Raw genomic sequence first — 22,643 nt, 5'->3', positions numbered from 1 at the left:
GGCCTCCAAGTGTCCCCTCGCATGGCCACCCCCTTCCCCTTCCTGCTCCTCTACTCCTGGTGCCCCTCCATCCAGGGGCCAGACCTTAAAGAGTCACCGCAAGAGAATCCTGGTCCCAAAGGAGCCTTCTGGGGGACCGGTGCTGAGAGAGGTTGTGGGCATGGCCCGCTGGGGCTCTGCCCGACCCAGGGCTGAGAGATGCCACCTCCCAGCTCTGGGTCCCTGCAGGAAGTGTTGGCAAGCACAGGGCCGGTCCTCCAAAGGCCCAGGTGCAGGGAGCCCAGGCCAAGCAGCCTGTGGAAGAAGCCACTTGCCGTGCCACCCCGGGAACAGGACTGCAGGCCCCGGCCCTTCCCACCTCCTCCTCCTCCTCCTCCTCCTCCTCCCCCCCGCCCCGCCCCCACAGGGCACAGGGCTCAGAGACACCTCAGACTCTTGCTACCCAAAGTGCAAAGGGCATCAGTTGCTCCTCCAACCCCCCCCCCCCCCCCCCCCCGCCCAGCAGACCACGTTGTCCAGCCAGCCCCCGGGCCTCCCTGGGGTGCCCAGCACAAAAGTGCAGACACCCACCGGACCCTCAGTCTCAGTTTTCGGAGGTTTCTGCCACTCTAAGGACCCGCAGGCCAGCTGGGCCTTCGGGCAGGACAGAGAGCCCCGGAATCCGACGTGGAGAGCTGCGTGTACGTCCCCATCAGGAGGCGGTCCCCACCTCCGCGGCTCTCCCCTTGCGGGGAGCGGCAGCCCAGCCGGCAGCCGCAGGGCCTCAGGGAAGACACCAGGCTGGGCCCCCGCGGCACAGCGGGGGCACGTCCCCCGCACTCACGCGACTTAGGGACGGCTGCTGGAGACTGCTGCGGCCACCCTGCTGCCGGGTTTCTGGAGGGCTTCCTGGAAGCAGCATCCACACCAAGCCCTTGGAAGGCCCAGGCGACGGAGGAGCCGGTCAGGCAGGGGCCGAGGACGGTGAGAGGCCGGGCGGGAAGGAGCGTGTCAGGCAGGGGCAGAGGACGGTGACAGGCCGGGCGGGGAGGAGCCGGTCAGGCGGGGGCCCAGGACAGTGACGGGCCTGGCCGGGGAGGAGTGCGTCAGGCAGGGGCAGAGGAGACGGGCTGGGTAAGGGTTAGGGTGACAGTTAGGGCACAATTCACAATCCCAAAGACGTGGAAGCGACCCGAGTGCCCATCCATCCAGGAGTGCATCAATAAAATGTGGCGCGTGGACACCACGGAGTGCCATTCGGCTGTGAGGAGCAGCGGTGAGAGGGCGCCTCTCGTGTTCTCCTGGCCAGAGCTGGAACCCGTTCCAGTAAGCCAAGTATCCCAAGAATGGACACACGAGCACCACGTGAGCGCGCTCACCGGCAAATTGGTACGAACGGATGGACGCCTAAGTGGACAGAGAGGAATCACCTTCATCGGGTGGGTGTCGGGCGGGTGGGGGGAGGGGAGGGGCATACACATCCATTAGGCATGGGGTGGGTGCGCACCGACTGGGGGATGGGCGCACTTGAAGCTCTGACCCGAGGGGGGAGGCTTGGAGAGGGCAAGGCACCCGACCTTAACATTGGTACCCCCACAATACGCTGGAACAACATGAGAGGTATATGAATAAGAACACAGGGGGGGCCGGGCGCGGTGGCTCACGCCTGTAATCCTAGCTCTCTGGGAGGCCGAGGCGGGCGGATTGCTCCAGGTCAGGAGTTCGAAACCAGCCTGAGCAAGAGCGAGACCCCGTCTCTACTAAAAATAGAAAGAAATTAATTGGCCAACTAATATATATAGAAAAACACAGCCGGGCGTGGTGGTGCATGCCTGTAGTCCCAACTACTCGGGAGGCTGAGGCAGCAGGATTGCTTGAGCCCGGAGATTGAGGTTGCTGTGAGCTAGGCTGACGCCATGGCACTCACTCTAGCCTGGGCAGCAAAACGAGACTCTGTCTCAAAAAAAAAAAAAAAAAAAGAACACAGGGGGGAGGGCGGCACGGGCAACACATGTCACCTGAATACTTGTACTCCCATCATCTGCTTGAAAAGAGAGAGAAAAGAAAATGCAATCCTAGAGGTAAGAGACACTTTTTAAAAATAATGAATCCGAAGAGAAAAGTAAAAGGAGGCCTGTGGAGCAGGTCTGGGTGTGACTCCGGATCCCCCAACATCAGGTGCCACCACCAAAGATTCCTGCGTGTAGCCCATAGAACCCCAAAAGCAACGGGACGAGTTCTGGTCACATACTCCCTCAAAATGACATCCTGGCCTTCTTCTGGAACTCCCTCCCCTCTCAGACTCTCCAGGTTTCCTCCAGCGTGTCGGTTCCCACAGAGCAGACCTTTGGTCTGAGACCTGACAGTCCAGATGCCACGCATGCTGCCGCGTGGCGGCGGTGTCGCGGCTTGGGACAAGAGGAGGCCCCACGGTGCGGGCTGGGGCGCCAGGCACCGCGCGCGCGGGCGCTGAGGGTGGGGGTGACCCCCACCCCGGGCCGCCGCCGCGCTCCCAGAAAGGGGACAGAACAAGAGGCAAAAAAAAAAAAAAAAAAAAAAAAGCAGCAGCCTGTGGCACCCGGTATTCCCAGGCGGTCTCCCATCCAAGTACTAACCAGGCCCGACCCTGCTTAGCTTCCGAGACCAGACGAGATCGGGGGCGTTCAGGGTGGTGTGGCCCTAGACGGCGGCGGAGGGCGCCCCTGCCCCGCTCGAGAAGCCGAGCCTCTCTGGGCTTCCCCGCCGCCGCCTCCCGCCCCAGGCCCCGCGCCGGGCCGGGCCGGTTGAGTTCGCCGGCCGGGTCCCGCGGGCTCCCAGGGACGGGGGTGATGGGCGGGGCGGGGCGGGGTGGGGGGCTGTCTCTCTCTACACACACACACACACTCACACTCACTCACACTCACACAAGATGCGCCTCCACGGCTGGACTCGCCAAGGTGGAGCCCTCCCAGCCCCCCTCGTCTCCTCGCCCGGCCTCCTTCACCTACCCGCTGCCCACCCCCAGCGCGTCGCTGCCGCTGACTGCGCATGCGCGGGACGCTCGCCCTTTGACCCCAGCCAGGGGCCGCCCTCCCCCACAACCCCTTTCAGCTGCGCCCCCCCCTCGCCCTGTGGGTGGGCTGCCGCCTATTCCCCCGGGCCAGGGCTGGGGCACAGCCAGTGTATGGGGCGTCTCTCTCTGGGGATGTGTCCCATGGGTGGGGTGGGGTGGCGTGGTTTGGGGGGCGCTGAAGAAATCAGTCCCCTCCATCTCCTACCTCTGGAAAACGCCCAAGCCCGTGGAGAACTGCCGGCACCGCTTCGTGGGGGCCGGGACCCTCCTCCGTGTCCTCCTGTGGCCCAGTCCAAGGGGCCTGGGCCTGGCCGGGGCTGCATTGGACCCCGACCACCCTGGCGTGTGGACTCGCTAAAAATCGGCCATTAGATATTGGATTCCAGCTTCCTTGAGGTCATTTCACTAATGAGTGCACCGGAAAGAGTTTCCTAATCCATCTGTGAGGGTGGCAACTGAAAGAGAATTTTAAAGCTGACAGAATAGGCGAGGGAAGGCATAGGAGATTTCCACACCCAGCAAGGAAGACTTTCCCGAAATGGAAGAAAGAAACGAGCAAACAGAGACACCGGTAGCCCGCCCGGAAAAGAGTCTGCCCCTGAGAGAAAGCACCCTGACCAGGTTCACCCGTGGGTGGGTGGCGAGCTAGCGGCATTCAGAAGAGCGAGGCCCGCAGTCTGTGCGGAAGACACCTGCGCTCGGGTGTGTGTGGCGGCGCGATTCACAAGCAGCTCTAGATGTTAAACCAAGGAGAAGCCAGGGAGTTCCCAACGCCCCAGGTGTCCTCAGCCCACGACTGGCTGCTGTGGGAATGCGAAGCCCGGCTCCTTGTCTCAGAGCGGGGTTCCCAGGAGGATCAGGCTGAAGCTGGGACTTGGCCTCCAAGTGTCCCCTCGCATGGCCACCCCCTTCCCCTTCCTGCTCCTCTACTCCTGGTGCCCCTCCATCCAGGGGCCAGACCTTAAAGAGTCACCGCAAGAGAATCCTGGTCCCAAAGGAGCCTTCTGGGGGACCGGTGCTGAGAGAGGTTGTGGGCATGGCCCGCTGGGGCTCTGCCCGACCCAGGGCTGAGAGATGCCACCTCCCAGCTCTGGGTCCCTGCAGGAAGTGTTGGCAAGCACAGGGCCGGTCCTCCAAAGGCCCAGGTGCAGGGAGCCCAGGCCAAGCAGCCTGTGGAAGAAGCCACTTGCCGTGCCACCCCGGGAACAGGACTGCAGGCCCCGGCCCTTCCCACCTCCTCCTCCTCCTCCTCCTCCTCCTCCCCCCCGCCCCGCCCCCACAGGGCACAGGGCTCAGAGACACCTCAGACTCTTGCTACCCAAAGTGCAAAGGGCATCAGTTGCTCCTCCAACCCCCCCCCCCCCCCCCGCCCAGCAGACCACGTTGTCCAGCCAGCCCCCGGGCCTCCCTGGGGTGCCCAGCACAAAAGTGCAGACACCCACCGGACCCTCAGTCTCAGTTTTCGGAGGTTTCTGCCACTCTAAGGACCCGCAGGCCAGCTGGGCCTTCGGGCAGGACAGAGAGCCCCGGAATCCGACGTGGAGAGCTGCGTGTACGTCCCCATCAGGAGGCGGTCCCCACCTCCGCGGCTCTCCCCTTGCGGGGAGCGGCAGCCCAGCCGGCAGCCGCAGGGCCTCAGGGAAGACACCAGGCTGGGCCCCCGCGGCACAGCGGGGGCACGTCCCCCGCACTCACGCTACTTAGGGACGGCTGCTGGAGACTGCTGCGGCCACCCTGCTGCCGGGTTTCTGGAGGGCTTCCTGGAAGCAGCATCCACACCAAGCCCTTGGAAGGCCCAGGCGACGGAGGAGCCGGTCAGGCAGGGGCCGAGGACGGTGAGAGGCCGGGCGGGAAGGAGCGTGTCAGGCAGGGGCAGAGGACGGTGACAGGCCGGGCGGGGAGGAGCCGGTCAGGCGGGGGCCCAGGACAGTGACGGGCCTGGCCGGGGAGGAGTGCGTCAGGCAGGGGCAGAGGAGACGGGCTGGGTAAGGGTTAGGGTGACAGTTAGGGCACAATTCACAATCCCAAAGACGTGGAAGCGACCCGAGTGCCCATCCATCCAGGAGTGCATCAATAAAATGTGGCGCGTGGACACCACGGAGTGCCATTCGGCTGTGAGGAGCAGCGGTGAGAGGGCGCCTCTCGTGTTCTCCTGGCCAGAGCTGGAACCCGTTCCAGTAAGCCAAGTATCCCAAGAATGGACACACGAGCACCACGTGAGCGCGCTCACCGGCAAATTGGTACGAACGGATGGACGCCTAAGTGGACAGAGAGGAATCACCTTCATCGGGTGGGTGTCGGGCGGGTGGGGGGAGGGGAGGGGCATACACATCCATTAGGCATGGGGTGGGTGCGCACCGACTGGGGGATGGGCGCACTTGAAGCTCTGACCCGAGGGGGGAGGCTTGGAGAGGGCAAGGCACCCGACCTTAACATTGGTACCCCCACAATACGCTGGAACAACATGAGAGGTATATGAATAAGAACACAGGGGGGGCCGGGCGCGGTGGCTCACGCCTGTAATCCTAGCTCTCTGGGAGGCCGAGGCGGGCGGATTGCTCCAGGTCAGGAGTTCGAAACCAGCCTGAGCAAGAGCGAGACCCCGTCTCTACTAAAAATAGAAAGAAATTAATTGGCCAACTAATATATATAGAAAAACACAGCCGGGCGTGGTGGTGCATGCCTGTAGTCCCAACTACTCGGGAGGCTGAGGCAGCAGGATTGCTTGAGCCCGGAGATTGAGGTTGCTGTGAGCTAGGCTGACGCCATGGCACTCACTCTAGCCTGGGCAGCAAAACGAGACTCTGTCTCAAAAAAAAAAAAAAAAAAGAACACAGGGGGGAGGGCGGCACGGGCAACACATGTCACCTGAATACTTGTACTCCCATCATCTGCTTGAAAAGAGAGAGAAAAGAAAATGCAATCCTAGAGGTAAGAGACACTTTTTAAAAATAATGAATCCGAAGAGAAAAGTAAAAGGAGGCCTGTGGAGCAGGTCTGGGTGTGACTCCGGATCCCCCAACATCAGGTGCCACCACCAAAGATTCCTGCGTGTAGCCCATAGAACCCCAAAAGCAACGGGACGAGTTCTGGTCACATACTCCCTCAAAATGACATCCTGGCCTTCTTCTGGAACTCCCTCCCCTCTCAGACTCTCCAGGTTTCCTCCAGCGTGTCGGTTCCCACAGAGCAGACCTTTGGTCTGAGACCTGACAGTCCAGATGCCACGCATGCTGCCGCGTGGCGGCGGTGTCGCGGCTTGGGACAAGAGGAGGCCCCACGGTGCGGGCTGGGGCGCCAGGCACCGCGCGCGCGGGCGCTGAGGGTGGGGGTGACCCCCACCCCGGGCCGCCGCCGCGCTCCCAGAAAGGGGACAGAACAAGAGGCAAAAAAAAAAAAAAAAAAAAAAAAAGCAGCAGCCTGTGGCACCCGGTATTCCCAGGCGGTCTCCCATCCAAGTACTAACCAGGCCCGACCCTGCTTAGCTTCCGAGACCAGACGAGATCGGGGGCGTTCAGGGTGGTGTGGCCCTAGACGGCGGCGGAGGGCGCCCCTGCCCCGCTCGAGAAGCCGAGCCTCTCTGGGCTTCCCCGCCGCCGCCTCCCGCCCCAGGCCCCGCGCCGGGCCGGGCCGGTTGAGTTCGCCGGCCGGGTCCCGCGGGCTCCCAGGGACGGGGGTGATGGGCGGGGCGGGGCGGGGCGGGGCGGGGTGGGGGGCTGTCTCTCTCTACACACACACACACACTCACACTCACTCACACTCACACAAGATGCGCCTCCACGGCTGGACTCGCCAAGGTGGAGCCCTCCCAGCCCCCCTCGTCTCCTCGCCCGGCCTCCTTCACCTACCCGCTGCCCACCCCCAGCGCGTCGCTGCCGCTGACTGCGCACGCGCGGGACGCTCGCCCTTTGACCCCAGGCAGGGGCCGCCCTCCCCCACAACCCCTTTCAGCTGCGCCCCCCCCTCGCCCTGTGGGTGGGCTGCCGCCTATTCCCCCGGGCCAGGGCTGGGGCACAGCCAGTGTATGGGGCGTCTCTCTCTGGGGATGTGTCCCATGGGTGGGGTGGGGTGGCGTGGTTTGGGGGGCGCTGAAGAAATCAGTCCCCTCCATCTCCTACCTCTGGAAAACGCCCAAGCCCGTGGAGAACTGCCGGCACCGCTTCGTGGGGGCCGGGACCCTCCTCCGTGTCCTCCTGTGGCCCAGTCCAAGGGGCCTGGGCCTGGCCGGGGCTGCATTGGACCCCGACCACCCTGGCGTGTGGACTCGCTAAAAATCGGCCATTAGATATTGGATTCCAGCTTCCTTGAGGTCATTTCACTAATGAGTGCACCGGAAAGAGTTTCCTAATCCATCTGTGAGGGTGGCAACTGAAAGAGAATTTTAAAGCTGACAGAATAGGCGAGGGAAGGCATAGGAGATTTCCACACCCAGCAAGGAAGACTTTCCCGAAATGGAAGAAAGAAACGAGCAAACAGAGACACCGGTAGCCCGCCCGGAAAAGAGTCTGCCCCTGAGAGAAAGCACCCTGACCAGGTTCACCCGTGGGTGGGTGGCGAGCTAGCGGCATTCAGAAGAGCGAGGCCCGCAGTCTGTGCGGAAGACACCTGCGCTCGGGTGTGTGTGGCGGCGCGATTCACAAGCAGCTCTAGATGTTAAACCAAGGAGAAGCCAGGGAGTTCCCAACGCCCCAGGTGTCCTCAGCCCACGACTGGCTGCTGTGGGAATGCGAAGCCCGGCTCCTTGTCTCAGAGCGGGGTTCCCAGGAGGATCAGGCTGAAGCTGGGACTTGGCCTCCAAGTGTCCCCTCGCATGGCCACCCCCTTCCCCTTCCTGCTCCTCTACTCCTGGTGCCCCTCCATCCAGGGGCCAGACCTTAAAGAGTCACCGCAAGAGAATCCTGGTCCCAAAGGAGCCTTCTGGGGGACCGGTGCTGAGAGAGGTTGTGGGCATGGCCCGCTGGGGCTCTGCCCGACCCAGGGCTGAGAGATGCCACCTCCCAGCTCTGGGTCCCTGCAGGAAGTGTTGGCAAGCACAGGGCCGGTCCTCCAAAGGCCCAGGTGCAGGGAGCCCAGGCCAAGCAGCCTGTGGAAGAAGCCACTTGCCGTGCCACCCCGGGAACAGGACTGCAGGCCCCGGCCCTTCCCACCTCCTCCTCCTCCTCCTCCTCCTCCTCCCCCCCGCCCCGCCCCCACAGGGCACAGGGCTCAGAGACACCTCAGACTCTTGCTACCCAAAGTGCAAAGGGCATCAGTTGCTCCTCCAACCCCCCCCCCCCCCCCCCCCCCCCCCGCCCAGCAGACCACGTTGTCCAGCCAGCCCCCGGGCCTCCCTGGGGTGCCCAGCACAAAAGTGCAGACACCCACCGGACCCTCAGTCTCAGTTTTCGGAGGTTTCTGCCACTCTAAGGACCCGCAGGCCAGCTGGGCCTTCGGGCAGGACAGAGAGCCCCGGAATCCGACGTGGAGAGCTGCGTGTACGTCCCCATCAGGAGGCGGTCCCCACCTCCGCGGCTCTCCCCTTGCGGGGAGCGGCAGCCCAGCCGGCAGCCGCAGGGCCTCAGGGAAGACACCAGGCTGGGCCCCCGCGGCACAGCGGGGGCACGTCCCCCGCACTCACGCGACTTAGGGACGGCTGCTGGAGACTGCTGCGGCCACCCTGCTGCCGGGTTTCTGGAGGGCTTCCTGGAAGCAGCATCCACACCAAGCCCTTGGAAGGCCCAGGCGACGGAGGAGCCGGTCAGGCAGGGGCCGAGGACGGTGAGAGGCCGGGCGGGAAGGAGCGTGTCAGGCAGGGGCAGAGGACGGTGACAGGCCGGGCGGGGAGGAGCCGGTCAGGCGGGGGCCCAGGACAGTGACGGGCCTGGCCGGGGAGGAGTGCGTCAGGCAGGGGCAGAGGAGACGGGCTGGGTAAGGGTTAGGGTGACAGTTAGGGCACAATTCACAATCCCAAAGACGTGGAAGCGACCCGAGTGCCCATCCATCCAGGAGTGCATCAATAAAATGTGGCGCGTGGACACCACGGAGTGCCATTCGGCTGTGAGGAGCAGCGGTGAGAGGGCGCCTCTCGTGTTCTCCTGGCCAGAGCTGGAACCCGTTCCAGTAAGCCAAGTATCCCAAGAATGGACACACGAGCACCACGTGAGCGCGCTCACCGGCAAATTGGTACGAACGGATGGACGCCTAAGTGGACAGAGAGGAATCACCTTCATCGGGTGGGTGTCGGGCGGGTGGGGGGAGGGGAGGGGCATACACATCCATTAGGCATGGGGTGGGTGCGCACCGACTGGGGGATGGGCGCACTTGAAGCTCTGACCCGAGGGGGGAGGCTTGGAGAGGGCAAGGCACCCGACCTTAACATTGGTACCCCCACAATACGCTGGAACAACATGAGAGGTATATGAATAAGAACACAGGGGGGGCCGGGCGCGGTGGCTCACGCCTGTAATCCTAGCTCTCTGGGAGGCCGAGGCGGGCGGATTGCTCCAGGTCAGGAGTTCGAAACCAGCCTGAGCAAGAGCGAGACCCCGTCTCTACTAAAAATAGAAAGAAATTAATTGGCCAACTAATATATATAGAAAAACACAGCCGGGCGTGGTGGTGCATGCCTGTAGTCCCAACTACTCGGGAGGCTGAGGCAGCAGGATTGCTTGAGCCCGGAGATTGAGGTTGCTGTGAGCTAGGCTGACGCCATGGCACTCACTCTAGCCTGGGCAGCAAAACGAGACTCTGTCTCAAAAAAAAAAAAAAAAAAAGAACACAGGGGGGAGGGCGGCACGGGCAACACATGTCACCTGAATACTTGTACTCCCATCATCTGCTTGAAAAGAGAGAGAAAAGAAAATGCAATCCTAGAGGTAAGAGACACTTTTTAAAAATAATGAATCCGAAGAGAAAAGTAAAAGGAGGCCTGTGGAGCAGGTCTGGGTGTGACTCCGGATCCCCCAACATCAGGTGCCACCACCAAAGATTCCTGCGTGTAGCCCATAGAACCCCAAAAGCAACGGGACGAGTTCTGGTCACATACTCCCTCAAAATGACATCCTGGCCTTCTTCTGGAACTCCCTCCCCTCTCAGACTCTCAAGGTTTCCTCCAGCGTGTCGGTTCCCACAGAGCAGACCTTTGGTCTGAGACCTGACAGTCCAGATGCCACGCATGCTGCCGCGTGGCGGCGGTGTCGCGGCTTGGGACAAGAGGAGGCCCCACGGTGCGGGCTGGGGCGCCAGGCACCGCGCGCGCGGGCGCTGAGGGTGGGGGTGACCCCCACCCCGGGCCGCCGCCGCGCTCCCAGAAAGGGGACAGAACAAGAGGCAAAAAAAAAAAAAAAAAAAAAAAAAAGCAGCAGCCTGTGGCACCCGGTATTCCCAGGCGGTCTCCCATCCAAGTACTAACCAGGCCCGACCCTGCTTAGCTTCCGAGACCAGACGAGATCGGGGGCGTTCAGGGTGGTGTGGCCCTAGACGGCGGCGGAGGGCGCCCCTGCCCCGCTCGAGAAGCCGAGCCTCTCTGGGCTTCCCCGCCGCCGCCTCCCGCCCCAGGCCCCGCGCCGGGCCGGGCCGGTTGAGTTCGCCGGCCGGGTCCCGCGGGCTCCCAGGGACGGGGGTGATGGGCGGGGCGGGGCGGGGTGGGGGGCTGTCTCTCTCTACACACACACACACACTCACACTCACTCACACTCACACAAGATGCGCCTCCACGGCTGGACTCGCCAAGGTGGAGCCCTCCCAGCCCCCCTCGTCTCCTCGCCCGGCCTCCTTCACCTACCCGCTGCCCACCCCCAGCGCGTCGCTGCCGCTGACTGCGCACGCGCGGGACGCTCGCCCTTTGACCCCAGCCAGGGGCCGCCCTCCCCCACAACCCCTTTCAGCTGCGCCCCCCCCTCGCCCTGTGGGTGGGCTGCCGCCTATTCCCCCGGGCCAGGGCTGGGGCACAGCCAGTGTATGGGGCGTCTCTCTCTGGGGATGTGTCCCATGGGTGGGGTGGGGTGGCGTGGTTTGGGGGGCGCTGAAGAAATCAGTCCCCTCCATCTCCTACCTCTGGAAAACGCCCAAGCCCGTGGAGAACTGCCGGCACCGCTTCGTGGGGGCCGGGACCCTCCTCCGTGTCCTCCTGTGGCCCAGTCCAAGGGGCCTGGGCCTGGCCGGGGCTGCATTGGACCCCGACCACCCTGGCGTGTGGACTCGCTAAAAATCGGCCATTAGATATTGGATTCCAGCTTCCTTGAGGTCATTTCACTAATAAGTGCACCGGAAAGAGTTTCCTAATCCATCTGTGAGGGTGGCAACTGAAAGAGAATTTTAAAGCTGACAGAATAGGCGAGGGAAGGCATAGGAGATTTCCACACCCAGCAAGGAAGACTTTCCCGAAATGGAAGAAAGAAACGAGCAAACAGAGACACCGGTAGCCCGCCCGGAAAAGAGTCTGCCCCTGAGAGAAAGCACCCTGACCAGGTTCACCCGTGGGTGGGTGGCGAGCCAGCGGCATTCAGAAGAGCGAGGCCCGCAGTCTGTGCGGAAGACACCTGCGCTCGGGTGTGTGTGGCGGCGCGATTCACAAGCAGCTCTAGATGTTAAACCAAGGAGAAGCCAGGGAGTTCCCAACGCCCCAGGTGTCCTCAGCCCACGACTGGCTGCTGTGGGAATGCGAAGCCCGGCTCCTTGTCTCAGAGCGGGGTTCCCAGGAGGATCAGGCTGAAGCTGGGACTTGGCCTCCAAGTGTCCCCTCGCATGGCCACCCCCTTCCCCTTCCTGCTCCTCTACTCCTGGTGCCCCTCCATCCAGGGGCCAGACCTTAAAGAGTCACCGCAAGAGAATCCTGGTCCCAAAGGAGCCTTCTGGGGGACCGGTGCTGAGAGAGGTTGTGGGCATGGCCCGCTGGGGCTCTGCCCGACCCAGGGCTGAGAGATGCCACCTCCCAGCTCTGGGTCCCTGCAGGAAGTGTTGGCAAGCACAGGGCCGGTCCTCCAAAGGCCCAGGTGCAGGGAGCCCAGGCCAAGCAGCCTGTGGAAGAAGCCACTTGCCGTGCCACCCCGGGAACAGGACTGCAGGCCCCGGCCCTTCCCTCCACCTCCTCCTCCTCCTCCTCCTCCTCCTCCCCCCCGCCCCGCCCCCACAGGGCACAGGGCTCAGAGACACCTCAGACTCTTGCTACCCAAAGTGCAAAGGGCATCAGTTGCTCCTCCAACCCCCCCCCCCCCGCCCAGCAGACCACGTTGTCCAGCCAGCCCCCGGGCCTCCCTGGGGTGCCCAGCACAAAAGTGCAGACACCCACCGGACCCTCAGTCTCAGTTTTCGGAGGTTTTTGCCACTCTAAGGACCCGCAGGCCAGCTGGGCCTTCGGGCAGGACAGAGAGCCCCGGAATCCGACGTGGAGAGCTGCGTGTACGTCCCCATCAGGAGGCGGTCCCCACCTCCGCGGCTCTCCCCTTGCGGGGAGCGGCAGCCCAGCCGGCAGCCGCAGGGCCTCAGGGAAGACACCAGGCTGGGCCCCCGCGGCACAGCGGGGGCACGTCCCCCGCACTCACGCGACTTAGGGACGGCTGCTGGAGACTGCTGCGGCCACCCTGCTGCCGGGTTTCTGGAGGGCTTCCTGGAAGCAGCATCCACACCAAGCCCTTGGAAGGCCCAGGCGACGGAGGAGCCGGTCAGGCAGGGGCCGAGGACGGTGAGAGGCCGGGCGGGAAGGAGCGTGTCAGGCAGGGGCAGAGGACGGTGACAGGCCGGGCGGGGAGGAGCCGGTCAGGCGGGGGCCCAGGACAGTGACGGGCCTGGCCGGGGAGGAGTGCGTCAGGCAGGGGCAGAGGAGACGGGCTGGGTAAGGGTTAGGGTGACAGTTAGGGCACAATTCACAATCCCAAAGACGTGGAAGCGACCCGAGTGCCCATCCATCCAGGAGTGCATCAATAAAATGTGGCGCGTGGACACCACGGAGTGCCATTCGGCTGTGAGGAGCAGCGGTGAGAGGGCGCCTCTCGTGTTCTCCTGGCCAGAGCTGGAACCCGTTCCAGTAAGCCAAGTATCCCAAGAATGGACACACGAGCACCACGTGAGCGCGCTCACCGGCAAATTGGTACGAACGGATGGACGCCTAAGTGGACAGAGAGGAATCACCTTCATCGGGTGGGTGTCGGGCGGGTGGGGGGAGGGGAGGGGCATACACATCCATTAGGCATGGGGTGGGTGCGCACCGACTGGGGGATGGGCGCACTTGAAGCTCTGACCCGAGGGGGGAGGCTTGGAGAGGGCAAGGCACCCGACCTTAACATTGGTACCCCCACAATACGCTGGAACAACATGAGAGGTATATGAATAAGAACACAGGGGGGGCCGGGCGCGGTGGCTCACGCCTGTAATCCTAGCTCTCTGGGAGGCCGAGGCGGGCGGATTGCTCCAGGTCAGGAGTTTGAAACCAGCCTGAGCAAGAGCGAGACCCCGTCTCTACTAAAAATAGAAAGAAATTAATTGGCCAACTAATATATATAGAAAAACACAGCCGGGCGTGGTGGTGCATGCCTGTAGTCCCAACTACTCGGGAGGCTGAGGCAGCAGGATTGCTTGAGCCCGGAGATTGAGGTTGCTGTGAGCTAGGCTGACGCCATGGCACTCACTCTAGCCTGGGCAGCAAAACGAGACTCTGTCTCAAAAAAAAAAAAAAAAAAAGAACACAGGGGGGAGGGCGGCACGGGCAACACATGTCACCTGAATACTTGTACTCCCATCATCTGCTTGAAAAGAGAGAGAAAAGAAAATGCAATCCTAGAGGTAAGAGACACTTTTTAAAAATAATGAATCCGAAGAGAAAAGTAAAAGGAGGCCTGTGGAGCAGGTCTGGGTGTGACTCCGGATCCCCCAACATCAGGTGCCACCACCAAAGATTCCTGCGTGTAGCCCATAGAACCCCAAAAGCAACGGGACGAGTTCTGGTCACATACTCCCTCAAAATGACATCCTGGCCTTCTTCTGGAACTCCCTCCCCTCTCAGACTCTCCAGGTTTCCTCCAGCGTGTCGGTTCCCACAGAGCAGACCTTTGGTCTGAGACCTGACAGTCCAGATGCCACGCATGCTGCCGCGTGGCGGCGGTGTCGCGGCTTGGGACAAGAGGAGGCCCCACGGTGCGGGCTGGGGCGCCAGGCACCGCGCGCGCGGGCGCTGAGGGTGGGGGTGACCCCCACCCCGGGCCGCCGCCGCGCTCCCAGAAAGGGGACAGAACAAGAGGCATAAAAAAAAAAAAAAAAAAAAAAAAAAGCAGCAGCCTGTGGCACCCGGTATTCCCAGGCGGTCTCCCATCCAAGTACTAACCAGGCCCGACCCTGCTTAGCTTCCGAGACCAGACGAGATCGGGGGCGTTCAGGGTGGTGTGGCCCTAGACGGCGGCGGAGGGCGCCCCTGCCCCGCTCGAGAAGCCGAGCCTCTCTGGGCTTCCCCGCCGCCGCCTCCCGCCCCAGGCCCCGCGCCGGGCCGGGCCGGTTGAGTTCGCCGGCCGGGTCCCGCGGGCTCCCAGGGACGGGGGTGATGGGCGGGGCGGGGCGGGGTGGGGGGCTGTCTCTCTCTACACACACACACACACTCACACTCACTCACACTCACACAAGATGCGCCTCCACGGCTGGACTCGCCAAGGTGGAGCCCTCCCAGCCCCCCTCGTCTCCTCGCCCGGCCTCCTTCACCTACCCGCTGCCCACCCCCAGCGCGTCGCTGCCGCTGACTGCGCACGCGCGGGACGCTCGCCCTTTGACCCCAGGCAGGGGCCGCCCTCCCCCACAACCCCTTTCAGCTGCGCCCCCCCCTCGCCCTGTGGGTGGGCTGCCGCCTATTCCCCCGGGCCAGGGCTGGGGCACAGCCAGTGTATGGGGCGTCTCTCTCTGGGGATGTGTCCCATGGGTGGGGTGGGGTGGCGTGGTTTGGGGGGCGCTGAAGAAATCAGTCCCCTCCATCTCCTACCTCTGGAAAACGCCCAAGCCCGTGGAGAACTGCCGGCACCGCTTCGTGGGGGCCGGGACCCTCCTCCGTGTCCTCCTGTGGCCCAGTCCAAGGGGCCTGGGCCTGGCCGGGGCTGCATTGGACCCCGACCACCCTGGCGTGTGGACTCGCTAAAAATCGGCCATTAGATATTGGATTCCAGCTTCCTTGAGGTCATTTCACTAATGAGTGCACCGGAAAGAGTTTCCTAATCCATCTGTGAGGGTGGCAACTGAAAGAGAATTTTAAAGCTGACAGAATAGGCGAGGGAAGGCATAGGAGATTTCCACACCCAGCAAGGAAGACTTTCCCGAAATGGAAGAAAGAAACGAGCAAACAGAGACACCGGTAGCCCGCCCGGAAAAGAGTCTGCCCCTGAGAGAAAGCACCCTGACCAGGTTCACCCGTGGGTGGGTGACGAGCTAGCGGCATTCAGAAGAGCGAGGCCCGCAGTCTGTGCGGAAGACACCTGCGCTCGGGTGTGTGTGGCGGCGCGATTCACAAGCAGCTCTAGACGTTAAACCAAGGAGAAGCCAGGGAGTTCCCAACGCCCCAGGTGTCCTCAGCCCACGACTGGCTGCTGTGGGAATGCGAAGCCCGGCTCCTTGTCTCAGAGCGGGGTTCCCAGGAGGATCAGGCTGAAGCTGGGACTTGGCCTCCAAGTGTCCCCTCGCATGGCCACCCCCTTCCCCTTCCTGCTCCTCTACTCCTGGTGCCCCTCCATCCAGGGGCCAGACCTTAAAGAGTCACCGCAAGAGAATCCTGGTCCCAAAGGAGCCTTCTGGGGGACCGGTGCTGAGAGAGGTTGTGGGCATGGCCCGCTGGGGCTCTGCCCGACCCAGGGCTGAGAGATGCCACCTCCCAGCTCTGGGTCCCTGCAGGAAGTGTTGGCAAGCACAGGGCCGGTCCTCCAAAGGCCCAGGTGCAGGGAGCCCAGGCCAAGCAGCCTGTGGAAGAAGCCACTTGCCGTGCCACCCCGGGAACAGGACTGCAGGCCCCGGCCCTTCCCACCTCCTCCTCCTCCTCCTCCTCCTCCTCCCCCCCGCCCCGCCCCCACAGGGCACAGGGCTCAGAGACACCTCAGACTCTTGCTACCCAAAGTGCAAAGGGCATCAGTTGCTCCTCCAACTTCCCCCCCCCCCGCCCAGCAGACCACGTTGTCCAGCCAGCCCCCGGGCCTCCCTGGGGTGCCCAGCACAAAAGTGCAGACACCCACCGGACCCTCAGTCTCAGTTTTCGGAGGTTTTTGCCACTCTAAGGACCCGCAGGCCAGCTGGGCCTTCGGGCAGGACAGAGAGCCCCGGAATCCGACGTGGAGAGCTGCGTGTACGTCCCCATCAGGAGGCGGTCCCCACCTCCGCGGCTCTCCCCTTGCGGGGAGCGGCAGCCCAGCCGGCAGCCGCAGGGCCTCAGGGAAGACACCAGGCTGGGCCCCCGCGGCACAGCGGGGGCACGTCCCCCGCACTCACGCGACTTAGGGACGGCTGCTGGAGACTGCTGCGGCCACCCTGCTGCCGGGTTTCTGGAGGGCTTCCTGGAAGCAGCATCCACACCAAGCCCTTGGAAGGCCCAGGCGACGGAGGAGCCGGTCAGGCAGGGGCCGAGGACGGTGAGAGGCCGGGCGGGAAGGAGCGTGTCAGGCAGGGGCAGAGGACGGTGACAGGCCGGGCGGGGAGGAGCCGGTCAGGCGGGGGCCCAGGACAGTGACGGGCCTGGCCGGGGAGGAGTGCGTCAGGCAGGGGCAGAGGAGACGGGCTGGGTAAGGGTTAGGGTGACAGTTAGGGCACAATTCACAATCCCAAAGACGTGGAAGCGACCCGAGTGCCCATCCATCCAGGAGTGCATCAATAAAATGTGGCGCGTGGACACCACGGAGTGCCATTCGGCTGTGAGGAGCAGCGGTGAGAGGGCGCCTCTCGTGTTCTCCTGGCCAGAGCTGGAACCCGTTCCAGTAAGCCAAGTATCCCAAGAATGGACACACGAGCACCACGTGAGCGCGCTCACCGGCAAATTGGTACGAACGGATGGACGCCTAAGTGGACAGAGAGGAATCACCTTCATCGGGTGGGTGTCGGGCGGGTGGGGGGAGGGGAGGGGCATACACATCCATTAGGCATGGGGTGGGTGCGCACCGACTGGGGGATGGGCGCACTTGAAGCTCTGACCCGAGGGGGGAGGCTTGGAGAGGGCAAGGCACCCGACCTTAACATTGGTACCCCCACAATACGCTGGAACAACATGAGAGGTATATGAATAAGAACACAGGGGGGGCCGGGCGCGGTGGCTCACGCCTGTAATCCTAGCTCTCTGGGAGGCCGAGGCGGGCGGATTGCTCCAGGTCAGGAGTTCGAAACCAGCCTGAGCAAGAGCGAGACCCCGTCTCTACTAAAAATAGAAAGAAATTAATTGGCCAACTAATATATATAGAAAAACACAGCCGGGCGTGGTGGTGCATGCCTGTAGTCCCAACTACTCGGGAGGCTGAGGCAGCAGGATTGCTTGAGCCCGGAGATTGAGGTTGCTGTGAGCTAGGCTGACGCCATGGCACTCACTCTAGCCTGGGCAGCAAAACGAGACTCTGTCTCAAAAAAAAAAAAAAAAAAAAGAACACAGGGGGGAGGGCGGCACGGGCAACACATGTCACCTGAATACTTGTACTCCCATCATCTGCTTGAAAAGAGAGAGAAAAGAAAATGCAATCCTAGAGGTAAGAGACACTTTTTAAAAATAATGAATCCGAAGAGAAAAGTAAAAGGAGGCCTGTGGAGCAGGTCTGGGTGTGACTCCGGATCCCCCAACATCAGGTGCCACCACCAAAGATTCCTGCGTGTAGCCCATAGAACCCCAAAAGCAACGGGACGAGTTCTGGTCACATACTCCCTCAAAATGACATCCTGGCCTTCTTCTGGAACTCCCTCCCCTCTCAGACTCTCCAGGTTTCCTCCAGCGTGTCGGTTCCCACAGAGCAGACCTTTGGTCTGAGACCTGACAGTCCAGATGCCACGCATGCTGCCGCGTGGCGGCGGTGTCGCGGCTTGGGACAAGAGGAGGCCCCACGGTGCGGGCTGGGGCGCCAGGCACCGCGCGCGCGGGCGCTGAGGGTGGGGGTGACCCCCACCCCGGGCCGCCGCCGCGCTCCCAGAAAGGGGACAGAACAAGAGGCAAAAAAAAAAAAAAAAAAAAAAAAAAAAGCAGCAGCCTGTGGCACCCGGTATTCCCAGGCGGTCTCCCATCCAAGTACTAACCAGGCCCGACCCTGCTTAGCTTCCGAGACCAGACGAGATCGGGGGCGTTCAGGGTGGTGTGGCCCTAGACGGCGGCGGAGGGCGCCCCTGCCCCGCTCGAGAAGCCGAGCCTCTCTGGGCTTCCCCGCCGCCGCCTCCCGCCCCAGGCCCCGCGCCGGGCCGGGCCGGTTGAGTTCGCCGGCCGGGTCCCGCGGGCTCCCAGGGACGGGGGTGATGGGCGGGGCGGGGCGGGGTGGGGGGCTGTCTCTCTCTACACACACACACACACTCACACTCACTCACACTCACACAAGATGCGCCTCCACGGCTGGACTCGCCAAGGTGGAGCCCTCCCAGCCCCCCTCGTCTCCTCGCCCGGCCTCCTTCACCTACCCGCTGCCCACCCCCAGCGCGTCGCTGCCGCTGACTGCGCACGCGCGGGACGCTCGCCCTTTGACCCCAGCCAGGGGCCGCCCTCCCCCACAACCCCTTTCAGCTGCGCCCCCCCCTCGCCCTGTGGGTGGGCTGCCGCCTATTCCCCCGGGCCAGGGCTGGGGCACAGCCAGTGTATGGGGCGTCTCTCTCTGGGGATGTGTCCCATGGGTGGGGTGGGGTGGCGTGGTTTGGGGGGCGCTGAAGAAATCAGTCCCCTCCATCTCCTACCTCTGGAAAACGCCCAAGCCCGTGGAGAACTGCCGGCACCGCTTCGTGGGGGCCGGGACCCTCCTCCGTGTCCTCCTGTGGCCCAGTCCAAGGGGCCTGGGCCTGGCCGGGGCTGCATTGGACCCCGACCACCCTGGCGTGTGGACTCGCTAAAAATCGGCCATTAGATATTGGATTCCAGCTTCCTTGAGGTCATTTCACTAATGAGTGCACCGGAAAGAGTTTCCTAATCCATCTGTGAGGGTGGCAACTGAAAGAGAATTTTAAAGCTGACAGAATAGGCGAGGGAAGGCATAGGAGATTTCCACACCCAGCAAGGAAGACTTTCCCGAAATGGAAGAAAGAAACGAGCAAACAGAGACACCGGTAGCCCGCCCGGAAAAGAGTCTGCCCCTGAGAGAAAGCACCCTGACCAGGTTCACCCGTGGGTGGGTGGCGAGCTAGCGGCATTCAGAAGAGCGAGGCCCGCAGTCTGTGCGGAAGACACCTGCGCTCGGGTGTGTGTGGCGGCGCGATTCACAAGCAGCTCTAGACGTTAAACCCAGGAGAAGCCAGGGAGTTCCCAACGCCCCAGGTGTCCTCAGCCCACGACTGGCTGCTGTGGGAATGCGAAGCCCGGCTCCTTGTCTCAGAGCGGGGTTCCCAGGAGGATCAGGCTGAAGCTGGGACTTGGCCTCAAAGTGTCCCCTCGCATGGCCACCCCCTTCCCCTTCCTGCTCCTCTACTCCTGGTGCCCCTCCATCCAGGGGCCAGACCTTAAAGAGTCACCGCAAGAGAATCCTGGTCCCAAAGGAGCCTTCTGGGGGACCGGTGCTGAGAGAGGTTGTGGGCATGGCCCGCTGGGGCTCTGCCCGACCCAGGGCTGAGAGATGCCACCTCCCAGCTCTGGGTCCCTGCAGGAAGTGTTGGCAAGCACAGGGCCGGTCCTCCAAAGGCCCAGGTGCAGGGAGCCCAGGCCAAGCAGCCTGTGGAAGAAGCCACTTGCCGTGCCACCCCGGGAACAGGACTGCAGGCCCCAGCCCTTCCCACCTCCTCCTCCTCCTCCTCCTCCTCCTCCCCCCCGCCCCGCCCCCACAGGGCACAGGGCTCAGAGACACCTCAGACTCTTGCTACCCAAAGTGCAAAGGGCATCAGTTGCTCCTCCAACCCCCCCCCCCCCCCCGCCCAGCAGACCACGTTGTCCAGCCAGCCCCCGGGCCTCCCTGGGGTGCCCAGCACAAAAGTGCAGACACCCACCGGACCCTCAGTCTCAGTTTTCGGAGGTTTCTGCCACTCTAAGGACCCGCAGGCCAGCTGGGCCTTCGGGCAGGACAGAGAGCCCCGGAATCCGACGTGGAGAGCTGCGTGTACGTCCCCATCAGGAGGCGGTCCCCACCTCCGCGGCTCTCCCCTTGCGGGGAGCGGCAGCCCAGCCGGCAGCCGCAGGGCCTCAGGGAAGACACCAGGCTGGGCCCCCGCGGCACAGCGGGGGCACGTCCCCCGCACTCACGCTACTTAGGGACGGCTGCTGGAGACTGCTGCGGCCACCCTGCTGCCGGGTTTCTGGAGGGCTTCCTGGAAGCAGCATCCACACCAAGCCCTTGGAAGGCCCAGGCGACGGAGGAGCCGGTCAGGCAGGGGCCGAGGACGGTGAGAGGCCGGGCGGGAAGGAGCGTGTCAGGCAGGGGCAGAGGACGGTGACAGGCCGGGCGGGGAGGAGCCGGTCAGGCGGGGGCCCAGGACAGTGACGGGCCTGGCCGGGGAGGAGTGCGTCAGGCAGGGGCAGAGGAGACGGGCTGGGTAAGGGTTAGGGTGACAGTTAGGGCACAATTCACAATCCCAAAGACGTGGAAGCGACCCGAGTGCCCATCCATCCAGGAGTGCATCAATAAAATGTGGCGCGTGGACACCACGGAGTGCCATTCGGCTGTGAGGAGCAGCGGTGAGAGGGCGCCTCTCGTGTTCTCCTGGCCAGAGCTGGAACCCGTTCCAGTAAGCCAAGTATCCCAAGAATGGACACACGAGCACCACGTGAGCGCGCTCACCGGCAAATTGGTACGAACGGATGGACGCCTAAGTGGACAGAGAGGAATCACCTTCATCGGGTGGGTGTCGGGCGGGTGGGGGGAGGGGAGGGGCATACACATCCATTAGGCATGGGGTGGGTGCGCACCGACTGGGGGATGGGCGCACTTGAAGCTCTGACCCGAGGGGGGAGGCTTGGAGAGGGCAAGGCACCCGACCTTAACATTGGTACCCCCACAATACGCTGGAACAACATGAGAGGTATATGAATAAGAACACAGGGGGGGCCGGGCGCGGTGGCTCACGCCTGTAATCCTAGCTCTCTGGGAGGCCGAGGCGGGCGGATTGCTCCAGGTCAGGAGTTCGAAACCAGCCTGAGCAAGAGCGAGACCCCGTCTCTACTAAAAATAGAAAGAAATTAATTGGCCAACTAATATATATAGAAAAACACAGCCGGGCGTGGTGGTGCATGCCTGTAGTCCCAACTACTCGGGAGGCTGAGGCAGCAGGATTGCTTGAGCCCGGAGATTGAGGTTGCTGTGAGCTAGGCTGACGCCATGGCACTCACTCTAGCCTGGGCAGCAAAACGAGACTCTGTCTCAAAAAAAAAAAAAAAAAAAGAACACAGGGGGGAGGGCGGCACGGGCAACACATGTCACCTGAATACTTGTACTCCCATCATCTGCTTGAAAAGAGAGAGAAAAGAAAATGCAATCCTAGAGGTAAGAGACACTTTTTAAAAATAATGAATCCGAAGAGAAAAGTAAAAGGAGGCCTGTGGAGCAGGTCTGGGTGTGACTCCGGATCCCCCAACATCAGGTGCCACCACCAAAGATTCCTGCGTGTAGCCCATAGAACCCCAAAAGCAACGGGACGAGTTCTGGTCACATACTCCCTCAAAATGACATCCTGGCCTTCTTCTGGAACTCCCTCCCCTCTCAGACTCTCCAGGTTTCCTCCAGCGTGTCGGTTCCCACAGAGCAGACCTTTGGTCTGAGACCTGACAGTCCAGATGCCACGCATGCTGCCGCGTGGCGGCGGTGTCGCGGCTTGGGACAAGAGGAGGCCCCACGGTGCGGGCTGGGGCGCCAGGCACCGCGCGCGCGGGCGCTGAGGGTGGGGGTGACCCCCACCCCGGGCCGCCGCCGCGCTCCCAGAAAGGGGACAGAACAAGAGGCAAAAAAAAAAAAAAAAAAAAAAAAAGCAGCAGCCTGTGGCACCCGGTATTCCCAGGCGGTCTCCCATCCAAGTACTAACCAGGCCCGACCCTGCTTAGCTTCCGAGACCAGACGAGATCGGGGGCGTTCAGGGTGGTGTGGCCCTAGACGGCGGCGGAGGGCGCCCCTGCCCCGCTCGAGAAGCCGAGCCTCTCTGGGCTTCCCCGCCGCCGCCTCCCGCCCCAGGCCCCGCGCCGGGCCGGGCCGGTTGAGTTCGCCGGCCGGGTCCCGCGGGCTCCCAGGGACGGGGGTGATGGGCGGGGCGGGGCGGGGTGGGGGGCTGTCTCTCTCTACACACACACACACACTCACACTCACTCACACTCACACAAGATGCGCCTCCACGGCTGGACTCGCCAAGGTGGAGCCCTCCCAGCCCCCCTCGTCTCCTCGCCCGGCCTCCTTCACCTACCCGCTGCCCACCCCCAGCGCGTCGCTGCCGCTGACTGCGCACGCGCGGGACGCTCGCCCTTTGACCCCAGGCAGGGGCCGCCCTCCCCCACAACCCCTTTCAGCTGCGCCCCCCCCTCGCCCTGTGGGTGGGCTGC

At 63.1% G+C, this 22,643-nt stretch overlaps 6 non-coding genes across 6 annotated transcripts; all 6 read right to left on the bottom strand.

Annotated features, from left to right (window-relative positions):
- Window positions 1-2,545: 2,545 nt before the first annotated feature.
- LOC142861489 (5S ribosomal RNA) lies at window positions 2,546-2,664 on the bottom strand. The gene has a single exon (XR_012912715.1). It is a non-coding gene; the product is annotated as a 5S ribosomal RNA (ribosomal RNA).
- Window positions 2,665-6,448: 3,784 nt separating this feature from the next.
- Window positions 6,449-6,567, bottom strand: LOC142861478 (5S ribosomal RNA). The gene has a single exon (XR_012912704.1). It is a non-coding gene; the product is annotated as a 5S ribosomal RNA (ribosomal RNA).
- Window positions 6,568-10,372: 3,805 nt separating this feature from the next.
- LOC142861466 (5S ribosomal RNA) lies at window positions 10,373-10,491 on the bottom strand. The gene has a single exon (XR_012912693.1). It is a non-coding gene; the product is annotated as a 5S ribosomal RNA (ribosomal RNA).
- A 3,787-nt stretch (window positions 10,492-14,278) lies between these two features.
- Window positions 14,279-14,397, bottom strand: LOC142861455 (5S ribosomal RNA). The gene has a single exon (XR_012912684.1). It is a non-coding gene; the product is annotated as a 5S ribosomal RNA (ribosomal RNA).
- A 3,786-nt stretch (window positions 14,398-18,183) lies between these two features.
- Window positions 18,184-18,302, bottom strand: LOC142861444 (5S ribosomal RNA). The gene has a single exon (XR_012912674.1). It is a non-coding gene; the product is annotated as a 5S ribosomal RNA (ribosomal RNA).
- Window positions 18,303-22,086: 3,784 nt separating this feature from the next.
- LOC142861433 (5S ribosomal RNA) lies at window positions 22,087-22,205 on the bottom strand. The gene has a single exon (XR_012912665.1). It is a non-coding gene; the product is annotated as a 5S ribosomal RNA (ribosomal RNA).
- Between the last annotated feature and the right edge of the window lie 438 nt (window positions 22,206-22,643).

This window comes from Microcebus murinus, chromosome 16, assembly GCF_040939455.1.
Source record: "Microcebus murinus isolate Inina chromosome 16, M.murinus_Inina_mat1.0, whole genome shotgun sequence".
NCBI lineage: Eukaryota > Metazoa > Chordata > Mammalia > Primates > Cheirogaleidae > Microcebus > Microcebus murinus.
The sequence above is the reverse complement of the archived record's forward strand: the minus strand, read 5'-3'. Positions and strand labels throughout refer to the sequence as shown.